The 21,251-nt window shown below is 41.0% G+C and overlaps 1 protein-coding gene across 2 annotated transcripts in view; it reads left to right on the plus strand.

The window, feature by feature from the left end:
• DENND2C (DENN domain containing 2C) overlaps nucleotides 1-21,251 on the plus strand; it is a 101,364-nt gene that overhangs the window by 26,501 nt on the left and 53,612 nt on the right. Inside the window, exon 1 of one of the 2 annotated variants that reach the window (XM_045292132.1) lies at nucleotides 20,721-20,777. The exons of the other annotated variant lie outside the window; for it this stretch is intronic. The gene's annotated coding sequence lies outside the window, so the exon portion shown is untranslated. Of the gene's footprint in view, nucleotides 1-20,720; nucleotides 20,778-21,251 lie in introns of those variants that run through there. 2 annotated transcript variants of the gene reach the window in all.

The following is a 21,251-nucleotide window of genomic DNA, read 5'->3' on the forward strand; positions in this document are numbered from 1 at the left end:
TACCTGATCCCTTCGACACCTCGTGATCGCACAGGCTGGTGTGTTTCTTCCATGTGGGCTTTGTTGCTTCTGAGCTTGATGGCCCCTTGTTTGCCTTCAAGCCTTTAAGACCCCAGATGCGTCTGTAACTCTTTATGGGGATATTTCTACTCACCTTTCTCTTACAGAGTGACTGGTGGGTTTAAACCTCTGAGTTTGTGGTTAGTAGCTTCCTGCTTAGCCCACTATGCCCACCAGGGCTCCTTTTCCATGCTGTTCTTGCTCCCACGGAGTTAACACTGACTCATAGTGACTTATAGAACGGAGTAGAGCTGCCTTGTCAATTTCCAAGACCGTAACTCGGGTTTGTTTGTGTGTTTTTTTTAAAGACCATAACTCTTTACAGGAGTAGAAACCTCCTCTTTCTTCCTCGGAGCAACTGGTGGTTTCATATTGCTGACCCTTTGGTTAGCAGCCCAAAGTACAACCCACTATGCCACTAGGGCTCCTGTAATACTATTAGATGACATTAAATACTTGTCTGTAACTTAACACGTCCTTTCCAGGAGATGAGGATTTGTGTGGATCATCTGAAAAAGATTTCTTAACTCTGGGTTTTTATTATATTTTTTCATTTTATTCAGCGTATCTTTATAAATTTGTTTTCCTTAGGTAAATTTAATTGAATGTCTTTAAGATTCTGGTATTTGGTATTATTTAGTATATAGTATTAAATTAGCATTATTTAGTATATTCCTATGTTTATTAAGGAATCCTGGTGGCACAGGTGTCAGGCGCCCAGCTGCTAACCCAAAGGTCAAGGGTTGACCGACCAGCCACTCTGAGGAGGAGGATATAGTATTCTGCAGCCATAAAGCTTACAGCTTTGGAAATCTTAAGAAGCATGCTTGTTCTACTCTGTTCTGTTAGGATCACTGTGCGTCAGGATAGATTTAATGGATTCGGTTTGGGGGTTGTTACTGCGGTTTATTGCGTTACTGTTTAAGTTCAAGGCACCGTGGTTGTGTAATGGTTATTATGCATTGGACCGCAAACCATAAGGTCAGCAGTTCCAAACCACCACCCGCTGCACGGGAAATGAGACTTTCTGCTCCTGTAAATAACTAGAGTCTCGGAGACTCATGGGGCAGTTGTAACCTGCCTTAGAGGGTCGCTTTGAGCCAGAATATAACAGGGTTCCCATCACAAACATTACCTGACAGCAAGAAGAGGTGATGTAGAGACAAACTAAGCAGCTAGAGTCACTGGTAGAATACTTGTTCTAGTGGCGTAGTGGTTATGCATTGGGCCGTTAACCACAAGGTCAGTAGTCAAAGCCATCATCTGCTTCTTGGGAGAAAGACGTGGCTTTCTTCTCCTGTAAAAAGTTGCAGTCTTGGAAACTCCTAAGAGCAGTTCTACCCCGTCTTCCAGGGTTGCGTTTAGTTGGAATCGGCTCGATGGTAGTGAGTTTTGAAACCGAACATTCTGACTAGAGGAGGAATGTTTTATGTGTTTTTATATGTGTGTATGTATAAAACATGAGGGATGTTTTCTATATATATTATATATATGTACATATATAGATACATACATATACTCTCCTCATCCTCTTTACCTAGAGTAATGGTGATATTTCATATCTCTGTTTTGCTACATCTTAAAATGCCAATCTTATTTTCCTTAAATGAAGCACTTTCATACTTCTGATGTCAAAAAGTGAATGTGCCTCGCTTGGAAACCCCTCAGTATGTAAAGGAGACTACAGAGAGGGCCGAGTAGGAGTGTCTGGGAGCTTGCCCCTTTGACTCCAGATATAGGACTCAGCATACAGAGGATTTACTTGGCTCCTATAAATCTAATTTTCAAGCCTAAATTGGTCTCTTTGCTCTGAAGTAACTCTTTGGAAATCAGAATTACCGTCCTACACTCTGACAGTCATTGGGGACCGAGAGCCTGCTGCCATAGTTGAAGGGAGTCTTAATTTTTCTATGATCCTGATTCAACTGGACTAGCTTTGTGGTTTAAGAAGCTGGTTTGGCAAGTTAGTTCTTTTTCTACTTTTATAAAAAAACCTGTTCCATCAAGTCAGTTGTGCCCCATCCAGAAAGGTTCTAGTCCTAGGAAGCTCGATGGGCCTCTGGGAATGATGCTTCAGTAAGTGGTTTTCCAGCATAATTTCCTGTGACTCCTCTAGCCTCGTAGGACTCTTCTAGATCCGGCACAGTTTGCAGTAGCCATAATTAGATTACTAGCTGGTACGCAGGTGAAGATTTGGCTGCAGCCTAAGCACACCTACTGTTGTGATTGCTGGCCTACTTCAAATTTAGACTGAGACAACGATTTTCCCAAATAATGGCCTTCTTTTTTCTGGCTTGCAGTGCATATCACACTTTCTCACCTAGCTTTTTTTGTTTGTTTGTTTCCCTGGTGGTATAGTGGCTTTGGAGTTGGGCTTCAACCTGCAAGATCAGCAGTTTGAAGCCATCAGCCTCTTCTCAAGAGAAAGAGGAGGCTTTCTGCCCCCATAAAGAGTTACAGTCTCTGAAACCCACAGGGCGGTTCTGTCTGCCTATAGTGTTGCTGTGAGTCAGAATTGACTCAGGGACAATGAGTTTGGTTTTGTCATTCAGAAAGCTTAAAGTCTGTCCAGATCTAGACATAAATGATCTAAGTAACTGAGTACTTTATACCTTACCAAAAAATAGTGCATGCTTCTGAGTAACTCTTATATTTGTTTCCAAAGGGGGAATTGTTAATATTTTAAGACTCAGATAAATAGCTTTTGGTCAACTTCTTTCTTTAACAACCCCTGCCCCCTCACCCTCAAGCCCTACTGGCAAAGAAAACAGAAAACCACCACCCACAAACACCCCAAAACTACTGTCTTCAAGTCAATTCTGACTCATGCAATCTTATGAGTAGAACTTCCCCATAGGGTTCCAAGACTTTAAGTCTTTAGGGAAGCAGACTGAGACTGCCACATCTTTCTCCTTGATGGGTTAGAACTGCCCACTTGGTCAATAGACATCTGAAAATTCCTTGTTCTTTTGTAAAACGGTGTGCCATAAAATTAATGCATGTGTAAGTGGGAACGCCTGATTATGTATTCAGGATACTCAAGATGGCACATTGGAATGTGAGAAAAGCATTAGAATAGCAGTTTATAATCATTGTTGACCCAAATAAAAGGCAACATGATTTTCTATCATCAGAAAACATTAGAGACAGGCATTTTGTCTCAGCCCTCCCATAGACATATCTCTTTCTCTGGTCTTTGGCCTTTTAACCACATGGATCCTTGGTCTTTGTCCTTGCTCATGCAAGTGTTAAGCTCCATTAGCACCAGTAAGTGTCCGAAAGGCACCCTAATATGCAAACCAGGTTCATGGTTAAAGGCACTCAGCTTTAACTCATCTTATGGCCCAGGAAGCCTGCTTCTCTGTTTCATGGTCTCTGCTGCCATCATAGCTCCTTCAGGGTTTCTCCTGCCAGCATGTCTCCAGCAGGGATCCCAGACAAACATAACTCTTCTATCTGCTGGTCATGCGGTTCTCTGTCACGGCTTCTGAGATAGCTCACTTTTATACTCAATGGGAAGACAAAGCTGACCAATCCTCAAATTAGAGAACTGTATACCTATGGCTGGAAGAGCCATAGCAAGTAATTTCACTTTACCACAATAACCTTCAGGTTGATTTCAATTCATAGTGACCGCAAGCATGTGTGCAGAGTAGAACTACTTCGTAGAGTTAAGACCTTTGGAAGCAAACTTCCGAAGTAGTCTTCCAAAGTACCTCTTGGTGGGTTCAAACAGTTTATATATGTCTGAGTAAGCAGATGTGCAGATTATATCCTAAATGATATGCTACATTAAAACCCTTTAAAATGAGATGAACAGTGGCCATGGAAATGTCATTTTTTCTGTTTGTTATGGATAAGTGTTCTTAAAATGAGTCACAGAATTTTCCTTAACCAAAAATGTTCCAAAATTATTGTCTTCTCTGTAATGATAAGTTGCTCTTGAGAGAACATTTTTTAAAAAGATGAACATATTCCATCTGTCCCTTCAAGATAAAGGTGATATTTTAACAATGAATCAGAAATTAGTTGGTTTTGAAGAAACTGGTGATTTAGAGAAAGAATTTGGGTATTTGGAAATTGTATTAGACCAGGTAGACTAGAGAAACAAATTCATAGACACTCATATGTGTATAAGAAAGAGATTTGTATAAAAGGGCAATTTCATTTGAGAAAACACTTTAGCTTTGTCCAGATCAAGTCCCTAAGCCCGATATTATCCCATATGTCCGATACCAGTCTATAAATTCCTCTTCAGACTTACACAACACATGCAATGACTCTGAACACAGGAAGATCACAGGCCAGTGGGTGGAAAGTCTTGTGGATCCAGTGGTAGTGGAAGCATCTCAGCACTGGCAGAGGTCTCCCTGTGGCTCCTCCAGCTCCAGGGCTCGAACTCCATCAGCATAGTTCCATGTGTCTTGTCAGCAGGAAGATGAAGCAGAGAGTGTGTCTGGCCTCCAGTGAGCTATTTATCTCTGTAGCACCTCCAGATGAGGTCATCAAGCTGCAACCTGATTGACAGGCTAAACTTTTAATAGTCTCAAGTTGACCCCAGATTATGTAACTACTACAGAAATGTTTCCATTGCTATTTGGTTCTGTTGCCCAAAGCAAAGTGTATAATGTCATCTATAAAACTCTCAGCTCAAGAAGCAACAAAGCCCACCTGGAAGAAGCACACCAGCCTGTGTGATCACTCGGTGTCGAAGGGATCAGGCATCAAAGAACAAAAAATCATATATTGTGAGTGAGGGGGAGTGCGGAGTGGGGACCCAAAGCCCATCTGTAGGCAACTGGACATCCCCTTACAGAATGATCATGGGGAGGAGACGAGCCAGTCAGGGTGCGGTATAGCACCAATGAAACATACAACTTTCCTCTAATTCTTTAATGCTTCCTCCCCCTCCACTATCATGATCCCAATTCTACCTTACAAATATGGCTAGACCAGAGAATGTACACTGGGTACAGATAAGAACTGGAAGCATAGGGAAGCCAGGACAAATGAACCCCTCAGGACCAATAATGAGAGTAGCGATACCAGGAGGGTAAGGGGAGGGAAGTAGGGGTAGAAAGGGGGAACAAGGATCTACATATAACCCCCTCGGATAACAGACAACAGAAAAGTGGGTGAAGGGAGACGTCAGACAGTGTAAGACATGACAAAATAATAATAATTTCTAAATTATCAAGGGCTGTGAGGGTGGGGGACGGGGAGGGAAGGGAAGGGGAAAATGAGCTGATACCAAGGATTGAAGTAGATAGAAAATGTTTTGAGAATGATGATAGCAACAAGTGTACAAATGTGCTTGACACAATAGATGGATGTATGGATTGTGATAAGAGTTGTACAAGTCCCCAATAAAATGATTAAAAAACAAACAACTCTCAGCTCTGCATACTCAGAACTTTGGAAACAACCTTTACATCTGTTTAAAAATCTCTTCCTTTCAGGGGATTTTGAATCTGTTTTTTAAATATTAAAAAAGGGACACCTTACATTTAGTTTGCAAGTGCAATTGATACATATCGGAGAAGATAGAAATGTATTTGTCAGACTCAACAAAAACTTGCTTAAATGATGAGTGGATTGACAAGTTAGGTATTAGGATGTAGTCAATGAAAAACTCTTCTTTCATTGGCTGTGTGTATCTTAGTGAGTTACCTTTTTCAATTATCTCAGAGCCAAGTATTGAAATAAATTGAATATAGAACTAGATCTTTGAATCACTGTATATATGTAAAAAACATGTTCAATCTCATTACTCTAACCGAAAATATTTGTCATTAATAATATTTTAGTGAGATTGAAAGAAAAGAGAAGTATGCCTTTCATTTGTATATTTCATTTTTAATCCATAAGAATGAAATGAAATACAGTTTAAATGTCTCATGCCTTAATTTTTTGGTTTTGTGTACTTTATTAATTTACATGGTACTTGTTTATGTCTGTACCTCTAAAACACAAAATAATTTTTTAAATAAGATTTGGGATCAGAGTTCAAAGATCCCCGACCTAGTTGTAGTCATTGTTGTTCCCTGCCCTCAGGTCAGCCCCAGGCTTATGACAACCCCACACACAACTAAACAAAGTGTCAGCCTCAGCCCAGTGATTGATTGCCGAGGGGACTGACAGAAATTTCTTGGGCTTATTTTTGGAAGTAGATTGTTAGACCTTCTTCCTAGCCCATCGTCGTCTGGAAGCTCTGCTCCAACCTGTCCACCATCATAGCACTGGGCAGGCCTCCACTGACGTGGGTAGTGCTGTGCATGAGGTGTACTGGTGGAATTGAACTGGGGTCTCCTGCATGGAAAGTGAGAGTTCTGCCAGTGAGCCACCAATGTCCCCAACTTAGATTTTATTCCTTCTGAAAATGTCTTTCTATCTTGAAGATAGTGTGGTATGGCTGTTAATCAGAACAAACCTTTGAGTTTTCCAATTTGGACTCTGCCACTTGTAATACTGTATGACTATAGAAAGTGACCTGCAGTTGTTAAGCCTCAGTTTCCTTATCTACTGTGTTTCCGCGAAAGTAAGACACCCCCCGAAAATAAGACCTACTTACAGTTTTGCCTCTCGGTGAAATATAAGGCATCCCCCCAGTAAATAAGACCACCCTGATAACAAGGATATCAACAATAAATGTGTATCATATTCTTCTTCATGGAAAAATTAAATATCCCCTGAAAATAAGACCTAGCGCATATTTGGGAGCAAAAATTAATGTAAGACACTGTCTTATTTTCGGGGAAACTGGGTAGTAAATGAAGATGTCATCCTCCAAGGAATATTTGGATAGTTAGATGAGATATTAAGTATACTTTTAAAAATCTTCACTGCTATGCAGTCAATTCTGACTCTTAGCCACTCTATGGACAGGGTAGACTTGCCCCTGTGGGTTTTAGAGACTGAATGAATTTTTACCAAACTAGAAAGCCTGACCTTTCTCCTATAATTTTGAACTGCAGACCTTGTGGGTAGCAAGCCAACTCATAACACACTATGCCATTAGGGCTCCTTAGAAAATAGGTTTAGTGCCTGGCAAATAGTAAATATATCGAAGACATTATTATAGTGATTATTCTCATTTAAACAATTATAGCATTATCCATTTATCTTCAAAGAATTTTAAGATACTTTTCCATTTTATACATGAGGTAGCTTCAAACATTAGAGGTTACTAATTTTCATGAATTTTCCCACTTTAAATGGTCTTTTTTTGTTTAATCATTTTATTAGGGGCTCATACAACTCTTATCACAATCCATACATACATCAATTGTGTAAAGCGCATTTGTACATTCATTGCCCTCATCATTCTCAAAACATTTCCTCTCCACTTGAGCCCCTGGCATTAGGTCCTCATTTTTTCCCTCGCTCCCCCCTCCCTCATGAACGCTTGATAATTTATAAATTAATATTTTGTCATATCTTTCCCTGTCCGACGTCTCCCTTCACCCACTTTTCTGTTGTCCATCCCCCAGGGAGGAGGTCACATATAGTTCCTTAAATGATCTTATGTTAAGAAATTATTTATTCATTCAATAAATCCTTCTGAGAGATTACTGTATGGTAGGTTCTATTGTAGGTTTTGGGAATATAGTAATGAAAATGTTTATGTTTCGATGAGGGAGACAGTAAGCAAACAGACAAATTAGTAATAGAATTTTTAGGTAAACGACAAGTCGGTGGAGAAACATAGGAAGGTCTGAGCATAGAGACTCTTGTGAGGAATGGAGTCTTAATTTACCTGGGAGGGAAAATTGAGCAGAACCTGAAAGAGGAGGCAGGGAGGAGTTTTGGATCAATGTAGCAATGAAGATGGTTAGTGGTCAGCATAAGAGATAACGTTTTTAAGCTGGGACCAAAGGAGTTCCTACTGGATTCACTGGGAATAATTCCGAGCATGCCATTTTGGCAAATCAAACTTTTAAGCACCCTTTAGAGCCAGTCAACAGGAAGGGAATAGAGAAATTGTAGTTGTGGTGGAAGTTTGTGAATAATATGGATAACCAACTGTGTAACAAAAGGAGCATTATTCTAAGTTTCTGGCTGGGACATCAAAATTCTGAAGTGTGACATCAGCTACCATTTTTCATTCTTTCACTTTACAAAAAGCTCTAACAAAATCCCATGACAAATGTTTCAATAGAATGTTGAAGAACCAAAAAAATTTTTTTAAAGATTCCATTTTTCTTTTTTTGCTTTGCTGTTAGGCGCAGTAACTGCTTGGGGAATTTTTGTACTGTATATGCTGAATAATATTAGAACCTTTTCGTTCCTTTGCTGGTTTGGGAGCCATTTTTAGTTATCTATAAGCCTGTTTCCTCGAATAGTGAGGTAACAAGCGAATATGATATCCTGTATGTTCTCGCTTTGAAGATTTATTGTTTAAGAAACAGCCAACAATGTATCAAACGGAAAAGTAGAAGCCACTTGAACAGTTGCTTTTTTTCTCTATTGAGTTGGTCCTTTATCATCTGCTTTAAAACAGTGGAGCTGAACTAAACTAAAGGACTTTTATACAGGATTTAGCCTGCGGGCTTTCTTTAAAATGTATTCACAAGCTTTACAATGTAAATAGTATTATTATTACTTTAATATATCTAATCCAATTGAAAAAGAAAGCAATGAGAGCCATCCAGATTCCCATCTGTCTTCCCTAGCAGATTTCATATCTTCACGCTATGTAGCATCCTCTGCTGTAACAGGCTCTGCTGTAGCAGCCTCTGCTGTAACGAGTGCTATTCTGAGATTTCGGTTTACTTCAGGTCTTCTAAGACAGTCTTACAGAAGAAGTTATCTTTCTCTGACTACTCATGTGACCTCTGCTTCAATCCTCATCTCTGAGTTGCCCCCTTTTCTGCAACAAGAATGACTAGAGTATTAAGAATCTTGAGGTGGAGAATGTATACAAGAAGTATTTGCTGTAATGGGAATTTGGAATTAGGAATCACAGTAATATGGAAGCACACTGAAGGGGGAAAGGCTAAGGTTTCACTGGGGAAAAAACAAAACCAAACCAACAAAAGCCTTAGCAATGGCCTTGAAATTACACAGTGTGTTTGGGGAATAATAGAGGTTGCTGCCTACTAACCGCGGTGGAACAGCAACATTTTTATTCCCTGAACACACTATGTACTTTCAAGAGCAGTTCTACTTTTTTTTTCCCTGTGAAACCTTCCTTAGATCTTTTGTCTTCTGTGTGCTGACACATCAGTTTGTCATGCTATGGTGACTTACATGTTGCTGTGATGTTGGGAGCTGTCACCGGTGTTTCATTTGCCTGCAGGGTCACCCGTGGTGCACAGGTTTTAGCAGTAGTTACAATCTAAGACAGACTAAGAAAAAAGGGTTGCTAATCTATTTCCAAAATATAGCCAATGAAAACCGTATAGATTGCATCAGAGTATTGCTTGGGGCACATCAGCAGAGGGATCAACCCCTAGAGGAGGACATCACATTTGGTGAAGTAGAGGACTCTTGGTTAGGAACTCCCGCTGTCAAAGCTCACCGATAGTGCTGGACGGCTAACCTTGAGGTTGGAGATTCAAACCCACCAGCCACTCTGAGAAATATGAGGCTATCTAGTCCGGAAGAGATTTATGGCCTCAGAAACCCTCTTTAGGGCTGCACTGAATCAGAAAGAACTCAATGACAGGTGTCGAGCTTCTAGCCACTAGTAGTTGTTACTGGAATGAAGTATGTGAACAGCGGGAAGCAAAATTGGAATCACAGCATGAAAGACCGTAGAGTGTGGAGTATTCAGTATGGACTTTATTTTGTTCATTTATCTTACTTAGTTTTTATTATTTAAATATTTATTTTTCAAAGCAATTGTAGTAAAATATTGTGACAGTATTTTATGAATCCATTATAAAAACAAAACTGTATATGAGAGTCCTTATGACTTAAAAAAGAAGTTTAAAGCCACAGTGCTGGGTTTTCCAGGTGTTTTCATTGACATTGTTGGCTATCGATTTAAGGAGCCCTGGTGACGCAGCAGTTAAGCACTCAACTATTAGAACAATGACCGTTAGTCAGGTGATCTCAGGTGACCAACTCAGAAAAGGAGGGTGAGTGTCGTTGTACAACTCAAATAATGCCATCAAAATGGCTGAATTGTATATGGAAAAACTGTTGAGTTTTGCTCAACAATTTAAAGAAGACAAAATCTTCACAAGTGGACCAATAAGCAACATCCTGATAAAATGGAGATGTGATTAAAGTTGTTAAGGAATCCATGTTACTTGGATCCAATCACTGGTCACGGAAGCAACAACCAATAAGTCAAACGACAGGGTTATTGCCTCCGGCAAATCTGTTCCACGAGCCCTCACTAAAATGTTGCAGACCAAAGACGTCCTTTGGAGAACTAGTGTGTGCCTGACCCAAGCCATGTGTTTTCAATCACCTCTCTGCCTGTGACATCTGGAAAGTGAGTAAGGAGGACTGCAGAAGAGTTGATGCATTTGAACTGTGCTATCAGTAAAGAATATTCAACATAGCCAAGGCTGCCAGAAGAGCGGCCGACTCTGTCTTTGAATTTAGAGCACACCCTCAGAAGTTAGGAAGGCGCGACTTCGTCTCATGCACCCTGCACATGTTATCAGGAGGGAGCTCTTCCTTGTGAAGGACATCATGCTTGGTAAAGTCGAGGGTCATCGAGAAGAAGGAAGACCTCAAGGGGGTGGATGGATGGAGGGATGCAGCAATGGTCTCCAACATAGAAACAGCCGGCGCTGTGGAGCAGGCCCGGCAGTGTTCTGTTCTGCTGTACGTGGGATCGCATCAGCATGTGGGCCAGAGCCTCACAACAGCGACAACAGATGTTTTATTTTTGAAACAAATTTCTATTGCCAAGTTCCTATTGCTGAATTGTCAGGTGATTTATTCTATTCTATATGCCATTCGGTAAACTCAAGAGAATGTTTGTCTCTTTCACTTTTTGTTTTAAAATTATTTTAAAAGCCAGATATAGGAAAAGCATATTCTCTTTCCAGAATCGTTCCCAGTACTTTGTAACCTAAAAATGCCAATCAGTAAGCAACAAATTGAATTAATTGTCCATAGGCCCAGCACTGGCTTTAATAAAAGAACCAACAAAAACAAAGGTGGTTTTGTTGTTGTTTAATTAAGAGTATCTGTTGTGCCTTACTCCGCTTCTGTAACAGTAGTGGCTGGTCATGATAATTTATAGTTTTGTCTGTTTTTTTCCCCAGAAGCTTACCCCTTTTGGGCCTATACCATGTGAATAATAGGCAGCATGTCACACTCAGACAGGAAACTAATGTGTGAAGGTACTGTGTGGTTTGCAAAGACACTATAATGTGTGTTATGTCCATAAAAATGGAGTATTTTGCTATGTCAATATGTAAAGGCCAATGGGAACTCTGAGCATGAAGTTGCGCTGATACTTTTATAAGATTGACATCCTTATATCTTTTCCTTCACCTCTTTGTTAGCTCCAAAATGCATTCTCTTATACCTAACACAGTAGCTTTCCAGAAAACTTGACCACACTTCACTACAATTGTAAATACATTTACAATTCAGATACACACAAAACTGAAACAAAAGTTTCTGAAAGAATACTAATACTTACTTGCAGTGTGCTCCAGTTTTATTTGTTCTCCATTATTTTATTTCATTAAAAGCATTTTCAGACTCCCTCTTTCAACTAGGATATAGAAGACTTGAAAGACTTTTCTCCCATAGTAATGAAGTCCTAGACAAAATAAAAACCATCTACTTAGCTGGGCCTAGAGCAGGTGTGGGGAGCCTTTTTCTGCCAGGGGTCATTTGGATAGTTACGACATTGTTTGCAGGCCTTATTTGTCAACCATTTAATTACCTCACCCCTAATGTGATGGCTGGAGGAGCCCCGGTGGAGGAGTGGTTGCCAGGTGGGCTGCTATCTGCAATGTCAGCAGTTTTAACTACCAGCCTCTCCACAGGAGAATGATGAGGCTTTCGACTCCTACAAACCCACAGGGGCAGTTCCACCGTGTCCTATAGGGTCACTGTGAGTTGGCATTGACGTGATGGTCGTGAAGTCATGAACATCAGCAGCCATCCCAGTCATCACATTCAAAACCAAACTCATTTTGGAACTTGGATTGAAATGTGGAAGAATCTCAAATGCAAAAGCAAATTATTTGACCCAATAACTGTATGCCTTGTCTCCCCTTCTCCCCAAATTTTGTTCCGAAAGCAGAATTGGAAAAGAGCCAAGGAGCCACAAACTATGTAGTTTCACATAGTTGTGCAATGATGCTCTAGTAGGGTTGAATTCAAATCTGAAACTGTACCCAAGCTCCCCCCAGTTCATATACAGGTATGGGTCACTAATGCCCATAGCACATTCTGTCAAATAAGACATTATGTGGTTTGTATGCTGTGGGAACACTATATAACTGGCATACCTCAGATACAGGGTGAGTTCCATTCCACACTACTGCAATAAAGCAAATGTTGCAATAAAGCAAGTCACACATATTTTTCTGATTTTAGTGTTATGCTCTGATCTGCAAAGTCAGCAGTTCAGAACCACCAGCTGCTCAGAGGGAGAAACACAGGGCTTTCTACTCCCATGAAGAGTTATAATCTTGGAAACTCACAGGGTCAGTTCTACCCTGTCCTATAGGGGCACTCTGAGTCAGCATTGACTTGATGGCAGTGAGTGTATATGAAATTATGCCTACAGAATGGCACCTAACAGCAACACTGTACTGTAATCTGTCAAATGTACAACAGCATTATGAAAACGTTTGAACTATTGTGAGAATTACAAAAATGTGACACAGAGGCATGAAGTGAGCACATGCTGTTGGAGAATTTGTATGTTTGCATATATTTAATACACATGTATCAAAGTAAACCCCACATAAGCTGCTAAACTCTTAGCACCCCTAGCCTCAAATTTGCACCTGCAAATTTGCACCTGCAGTGGGCTGTGGCAAAAACCCTCTCTCTCTCAGCAGCCTCAGGGAATTGGAAGTTGATGGATGGAGTGGAGCAGCTGCAGCCCAGAGCTCCCCGAAGGCACTGATCTTGGTGTGGCTGGCACACACCAGTGACCGGCAGCTGCTGGAGCAGGAGCCTCCTAAGCCATGCTAAGGTTCAGGGGCTGCAGCTCAGCTGAGGCAGCTACAGGCACTGAGACTTAGCTGGGGCAGTGTCTGCCATGAACTCAATGCTGGCCCGGCCTCCTGGTGCTCCTCCTGGCATACCCCTCCACCCCACCCCAAAGACGTATGTGCTGCCAGGGATTGCCAAACAGATGTTATGTGGTGCATATGTGTGCACACATCCCCCCATTTCAAAAGTTCACTTTCTGCCACTGTGCTTTTGCAAAAGACCTCCATGAGTACCTGTTCTCACTAATGGAAGAAACCCATGAAGACTTTGACTTTTATCAAAGAACTAGCCCTCTGCGTTTGTTTTGCAGTGAGCTTCTAGAGTGGTCACTGGCACCCTGAGCAGCAGCAAGAGTGGCACCACCAAGCTGATGTGCAGTTTTTTAGAGTCAAACATCCAGAGCTTTGGCCTGTGACTGTGAACAATGTAAGGGACCGTCAGAAGTTTGTGGGAAATTTCCATGATCTCATAGCTCCAGTTTTCCACCAACTTTTTGAAGTCTCCCTGTATTATGTCAGTGTTGTTTTAGGTTTTATATGTTATCTATTTGATATGATTTGGCAGGTTATTTTAAGGGGTCCTGAGAATGCTTGAAAATTTTCCCATATAAATTAATGGTAATTACTTCCTTATTTTAATGCCATTTTGGCTTACAAAACATCTCATAAGAACACTGTATTGAAATCTGTACTGATAAAATTTAAAAGGCAGCAGAGTTTGGGAAGCTAAGGGTTCATCTAATCCCAGGCAATTCCCCTGTACTACAACATGCCACCCAGCCTCAGGCCAACTTTGTCCGTAGGAGGAGTGTGAGTACTCACCCCTCAACCTAACCGCCAAACTCAGGAAAGACACTTTTACTCTTGGCAAGATATACAGCAAACAAGCAAAAACTACACTGTATCCTCCACTGTTCTTTTATATACCCTGCCATGAATATAAGTAAACATTTCAAGCCATTAGAGGCAACAACCAAATGCAAACCGTGTTGTCTTAGTTACCTAGTGCCACTGTGACAGAAATCCCAAGAGTGAGTGGGTGGCTGTGAAAAGAACAGAGATTCATCTTTTTCACAGTTCTGAGAGTAATAGACCATATCAGAGCCTTGGCCAGGATGATTCTCTGGGGGCCTCTGCCCTAGTTTCTGGTATCTGCTGGCAGTCCTTGGCATTCCTGCCTGTGTGTAGGCACGCACATGCTATCTGCCTTTCCTCTAGGTCCCTGTATATATTTGGCTCTTTGTGTAACTCAGCAGTGATTTAGGCTCATTATTCACTCTCCTATGGGACATCCTCATTAACATAGCAAAATAAACCCCTATCCTGCCTACAGGTTCAGGTGCCAAGACTTCAGTACAGATTTGGAGGTGTACAAATCAATCCTCTGACACAGATTATGAAAAAGCATAGTAGAAGCAAACCTGCAGATAATGCAGTTGTTGGAATTAGCTAACAAGGACTCTTCAAATTATAAATACATTATATAATATACAGGCAAAGATTAACAATGGATAAAAAAGATATTTCAGAAGAGAAATGAAAATATCTAAAAATAAGCACAAATAGAAAACTGAAGCTGAAATATACAATATTTGGAATTTTAAAGTATATAATAGATGTACTTATTCAGAAGCCGATTGGGCTCTGTTCTGTAGAAGAAATGACTTGTGAGCACAAAATCCCAAAGGAAAGAGAGAATGGAACGGAAGAAAAAATTGAATGTGATGGAAAAGATCAACTAAGATCCAAGAGATCTTGATAGAGAACAACCACAACTCTGCAAACCTTAAGCAGAATAAATATAAAGACAACCACAACGAACACCTGTTGTTATTGGTTATTTCTAACTCATGGGGTCCCCAAGGCTGGAAAGAAGCCGACTGCCACATCGTCCTTCCACGGAGTGTCTGGTGGATTCAGCCTGCCAACCTTTTGGTTAGCAGCCGAGCACTTTTCACTGTGCCACCAGGGCTCCTTAGACCATGCTTAGGCGCATAAGCAAACTACTGAAAAAACAAAGATAGCTCAAGAAAAAGCTCAAGGGGAGAAAAAACCCAACTACATTACATACAAGAGACTTAAGACCAGAATGTCTGCTGATTTCTCATTGGGGCTGAGGGGTGGGGGAAATGCTGAGTCAATAAAATGACCATTTTAAACTAATTAAAGGGATTTTTTAAAAAGCCACTATCCTAGAATTCTACATTCAAAAAAAGTATCCTCCAAAAGTATAGGTGACATGAAGATGAATAAGCTGAGAAGGTGTGTTGCCAGATGTGCACTACAAGAACTGTAATGCAAAAGTACCAGGAGAGGGTGATTCATGTGATTCGTCAAGCTTTACAGATGGGAAAACCGAAACTCAGTAAAGTGACATGCCGTAGGTCACAGCGCTGACAAGGTGCAGGGTTAGGACTAGAATCTAGTTCTTGGGATTTCGCCCAGTGCTCTTTGGGAAAGGGTAGATAGCACATGGTATAGGTAGAAAGGTTGATCTCAGCTGCACTACACAAGCCTTGGAACCTCAGACTCTTTGGAAAGTCACTGACCCCATTTTTCAGGTCAGGAATGTGGCACAGAGAGATTAATGTCAGCTATATATGATTTAGGGGAGGCGTGTAATGCTTATTAAAAGACTGTATGTTGTAGGCATGGAATGTTCTCTGCTCCTATTTGTACTATAGTGTGCTGCCACTTCTTTTTTTTTCTTCTCCATTTTATTTTATTTTTTTTAACATTTTATTAGGGGCTCATACAACTGTTATCCCAATCCATACACACATCAATTGTGTAAAGCGCATTTGGACATCGTTTCTCAAAACATTTTCTCTCCATTGAAACCCCCGACATTAGGTCCTCATTTTTCCCCTCCCTCCCCGCTCCCCGCTCCCGCATGAGCCCCTGATAGTTTATAAATGGGCATTTTGGCATATCTTGCCCTGTCCGATGTCTCCCTTCATCCACTTTTCGGTTGTCTGTCCCCCAGGGAGGAGGTCACACACAGTTCCATGTAATCGGTCCCCTCCTTCCTACCCATTCTCCCTTTACCCTCCCTGTTTTGCCACTCACACCACTGGTCCTATAGGGCTCATCCGTCCCGGATTCCCTGTATTTCCAGTTCCCATCTATACCAGTGTACCTCCTCTGGTCTAGCCAGTCCTGCAAGATAGAATTCGAGTCATGGTAGTGGGAGCGAGGAGGAAACCTTTAGGAACTAGAGGAAAGTTGTAGTTCTCATCATCGCTACATTGCACCCTGCCTGGCTCATCTCCTCCCCGAGACCCCTCTGCAAGGGGATCTCCAGTGGCCTACTAATGGGCTTTGGATCTCCACTCCGCACTCCCCCCATCATTCACTATGGTAAGATTTTTTGTTCGCCACTTCTTTTTTTAATCAATGAGAGTTCCTTGGTTCACCTTTCCCAGATGTTATCCTGTCTTTTGATAGAAGCCATTCTTAGGATACCAACAGCAAATCTCTTCCCTGTTGGTCATGCTCGTTCTCATAGCTGAGTAGTTGGAATCCCTTTGGCACCTATTTTCTTCAGATAAGCAGTCACTCTCGCACTAAACTTACAACTGGCATTTTAAAAATAGGCATCTGCACCTAAGGCACGTTTCCCAGGGTAAAAGAACAGCCCGGAGTTTAAGGTAAGACTACAGTGAATAGATATTATTCCTTGGGGGCTGATGCATTGCTGAGAAAGATATATCTGATGTTTAAGAATATTGTTGTATGATAACTTATTTTACATTTCCTGATCAAAATCTGTTGTCCTACGCACGGGGAGGACTGTAGGGATGGCCCCACCATTGGACACGGCATCCCTTACTAAACCATGACACTGCTGGGGACAGCACTGGAGACACAGTGTGGGAACAGTGCACGGTCTGGCCTCATCACACTGGGGTGAAGCACTGAGGTCATGCAGCAGAGCAGCAGGGGGAGCAGAGTGATAAAAACCCTGAAAATAGACTGGGGAGACGGAGTGTGGCACCCCATCAGACTAGACTGGAAAATACTCATAAAGGCCAACAAACAGACTTTGAACTATTTATAGGCTTTTACATTTTTGTCAGTGGCTTTCTTTTTGTTATTGTTATTTTGTTCTTGCTTTCTGCTGATGTTGTTATTGTTTTGTTGATTTTGACTTCCTTTGTTGTTTTATTTGGCTTTGTCTGGTTTTTGCACTTACTGATTTATCTGCATGTCTATCTAGATAAGATTAGCGGGATAAATAATGAGGAGATAAAAAGAACCGGACAAGTGGTTCTTGGGGATATGGGAGATGGGGAGGTGGGAGAAAGGAAGGAGGGGTGGGCTAAGCCAGGGACAAGGGAACAACAAGTGAACTAAAATCAATGGAAGTAAGGTTGTAGGATGCCTACTGGGGCTCAATCAAGGGCAATGTAGCAGTGAGGAATTACTAAGCCCGAATGGAGGCCGAACATGATGGTGAGACAAGAGGGAAGTAAAAAGTAAATAGAGGAAAGAACCAGGAGGCACAGGACCTTTATAGAGGCCTAAATACAGGCATGTACATATGTAAAAATATATATAATGAGAGGGGAATAGAATTATGCACTCATATCTATATGTTAAGAATTAAGGTTGCAGATGCACATCGGGTCTCAACTCAAGTACTCCCTTAACACAAGAACACTTTGTTCTAAGAATCTGGCATTCTGTGATACGCACCTTCCCTACATGATTGCTGAAGACAAAATAGGTACATAAGCAAATGTGGTGAAGAAAGGTGATGGTGCCCGGCTATCAAAAGATACAGCATTTGGGGTCTTAAAGACTTGAAGATAAACAAGTGGCCATTTAGCTCAGAAGCAACAAAGCCCACATGGAGGAAGCACACCAGCCTGCATGATCATGAGGTGTCAATGGGATTAGGTATCAGGCATCTAAGACCCAGAATAAAACCATATCCAAGGTGAATGGTGTGTGTGTGTGTGTGTGTATGTGTGTGTGTGTGTGTGTGTATGGAGTGGAGACCCAATGCCCATCTGTAGACAGTTAGACATCCCCTCACAGAGGGGTCACAGGGAAGAGATGAGCCAGTCAGGGTGCAGTTTAGCATCGATGACACACACAACTTTTCTCTAGCTCTTTGGTGTTTCCTTCCCCCCACTACCATGACCTCAAGTCTACCTTACAGATTGGATTAGACCAGAGCATGCATACTGCTACTGATAAGAGCCTGCAACACAGGGAATCCAGGAAAGATTAACCCCTCAGGGCCAACAAGGAGAGTAGAGATACCAGGAGAGTAAGAGGAAGGTGGGGGGAAAGGGAGAAACCGATCACAGTGATCTATATATAACCCCCTCCCAGGGGGACAAATAACAGAAAAAGTGAGTGAGGGGCAACAGAGGACGGTGTAAGATATGAAAAAAGTAATCTATAACTTATCAAAGGTTCTTGAAGGAGGGCGGGTGGGGGAAGAGGGGAAGAAATGGGGAACTGATATCAGGGCTCAAGTGGGAAGAGAATGCTTTGAAAATGATGATGGCAACAAATGTACAAATGTGCTTGACACAATGGCTGAAAGTATGGATTGTGATAAGAGATGTAAGAACCCCCAATAAAATGATTTAAAAAAAAGAAATATGTATTGTGAATATTGTCTCCCAGATTATGGCTTATCATTTCAATTTTTAAACAAAATCTTTAGATGACCAGAATGTTTGAATTTTGTTAATGAATTTGTCAATTTATTTTCCGTTATGGTTAGAGTTTTTGTGTCCTAAGAAATCATTGTCTTTCTTCAAAGTCATAAAGATTTTCTCTTTTTCCAGAAGGTGTAGAGTTGGAGGCATTATATTTAAGGTTTATGATCCCTTTCCAGTTAAATGTTTAAAGAGTATGAAGTAAGGATTGTGTTTCATTTTTTCCATAAGATGAGCCTTTCGCTATCAAAGTAACTCACTAGCATTGTGGAAATCAATTGACTGTGTAAATGTGGGTCTATTTATGGTCTCTGTATCCTTCTACGGATCCATTGGTGTACCCCTTTCCTAATGCACACTGTCTTTGGTAGTGTGGTTTATATACATTAATCCTGCTGGGTGCCAGGTGGCTCAGAATACAATGAGGGTGAGGGGAGAGTTAGCTATGAGGTACCTGTAAGAATGAAAACTGAAGAAACTCTTGTTTGGGTGAATGAGTCTAAGCAAGCCACATTAGAAAGGGTTTACATTTATTTGGCAAAAATTAGCACTGAAATCAGATGTAAAAACATTTTATCAACATAGATCTAATTTTTTTCTTTTAAAAATCATTTTATTGGGGGCTCGTACAACTCTTATTACAATCCATGCCTCCATCCATTGTGTCAAGCACATTTGTAAATTTGTTGCCATCATCATTCTCAAGACATTTATAGATTTAATTTTTAAATGAACTAAAATATTTTTGATTTTATGATAGTTTGCTTTTTTAATTTGCTATGTATTAGTAAGCACATTTTGGAGCAATTAAGATTCCTCTTTACAATATCTGCCTATGTTACGGAGTTTCTTACACTGCTGTACAACTTGTCTACCATGGAAACAGCACCAGGGCACAGATTACATAGCCTAAGCAATCTGTTGCTGATCATCTTTTTTTGCCCTAGAAATTTTCATCTTTTTCTCCTCAATTTGACCTAACCCACCCTTATACCCATTGCCTTCAGCACAAAGTAGAACTGACCCATAGGACGTCCAAGCCCATGAATCTGCAGGGAAGCAGGTGGCCAGGTTTTTCTCCCACAGAGCAGTGGGGAGTTCGAACCAACCCCTCTATAACTAGGGTTCACTTCAGTTTGACCCATTCTCACTAAAAACACAATCAAGGAGGAGTAAAGAACAAATTAACAAAGACAGCCCCGAACTTCTACTAGGCTTCCGGGGGCCAGAGGAAAAACTCTCATCTTGTGTATAGGGAGGGAGAACTGAGTCTCAGGACACCCCCAGTCCTTAGGGATCCTCAATAAGCAATGGAGTCAGAAAGACTTTTAGTCATGAGTGATAGATGAGTAACTCTTCAAATTCTGTGCGTTAGTCTTTTGGTATTGGGGCGGGGGTTGTTTTAGTTATTGTTTGTTCCCATCTACATGCATGGGTTTTTTAATGATTTGCTTTGCATCCAACCCCCGCAACATGTATTTACTGACAAAGCTGGTGTTCCTGCACATGTGTGAAAGTGAAAGTTGATGGAAGTCCTGATTAGTAGTTGCCCTGCTACAGTAAGTTGCGCCCCCGTGTGTGTGTGTGTGTGTGTGTGTGTGTGTGTGTGTGTGTGTGTGGTGTATATCAGTGTCGGTCAGCTGCTGAGCCAAGATATTTTCCTGCCTGTTAGTTAATCAAGGCCACACAGACAAAGCTCACGGAAGGATGACCCCTGCCTCAGGAAGTTTTGAATCAATTGCTATTTATAACTAATCCAGAGTAGAACTTGAGATCAGGTCTTCGCTCCGTCGTCGGTAGAAAAAGTTTCTGCCAAATTTTACCCTTGAGGAAATAGTTTATGGGCCTAACTGAGTGAAGCTTCTGTGTGAAAGGAAGGAATGTGACAGCATATGTAAGTATTTTTGCTGATTTGGGCCAAACATGTGGTGGCAGAGATATGAGAAGTTCAGTCAGTGACAATAGATTATATTTTAAAGCAACTCTCTCTGAAAAAAGAGACAGGAAGCTAAAAAAGAAAATGACAACTAGTACTGAGTTAAAAGACACCTTGGACGGTCGTCAGCTCTTTGGGTATGGAATCTAGCAACTGCTAATAGTGAAGTTGAAGTGAGGGTTGGTGATAAGCTAATATTTTATCAGCATTAGAAAGGAGGGTGAAATTAGCTGGTGACGTGTTTCTAGACTGTCTCTTGCTCTGAATATATACATTCAGGTCATTTGTGCTGTATTTCTGTATATGTATGCATTTTATACTTGGCACTGGCCTTTGTTTCATTAAGAGAAAGATTCATAAAGAAATGATTAATTTAAAAAATAACATTGTGTACTGCTATGTATAATCTCTTTTAAAATTATATCCCACCCA

The sequence above is a fragment of the Echinops telfairi genome, unplaced genomic scaffold (assembly GCF_000313985.2).
Source record: "Echinops telfairi isolate 266 unplaced genomic scaffold, ASM31398v2 ScPeMD7_443;HRSCAF=831, whole genome shotgun sequence".
NCBI lineage: Eukaryota > Metazoa > Chordata > Mammalia > Afrosoricida > Tenrecidae > Echinops > Echinops telfairi.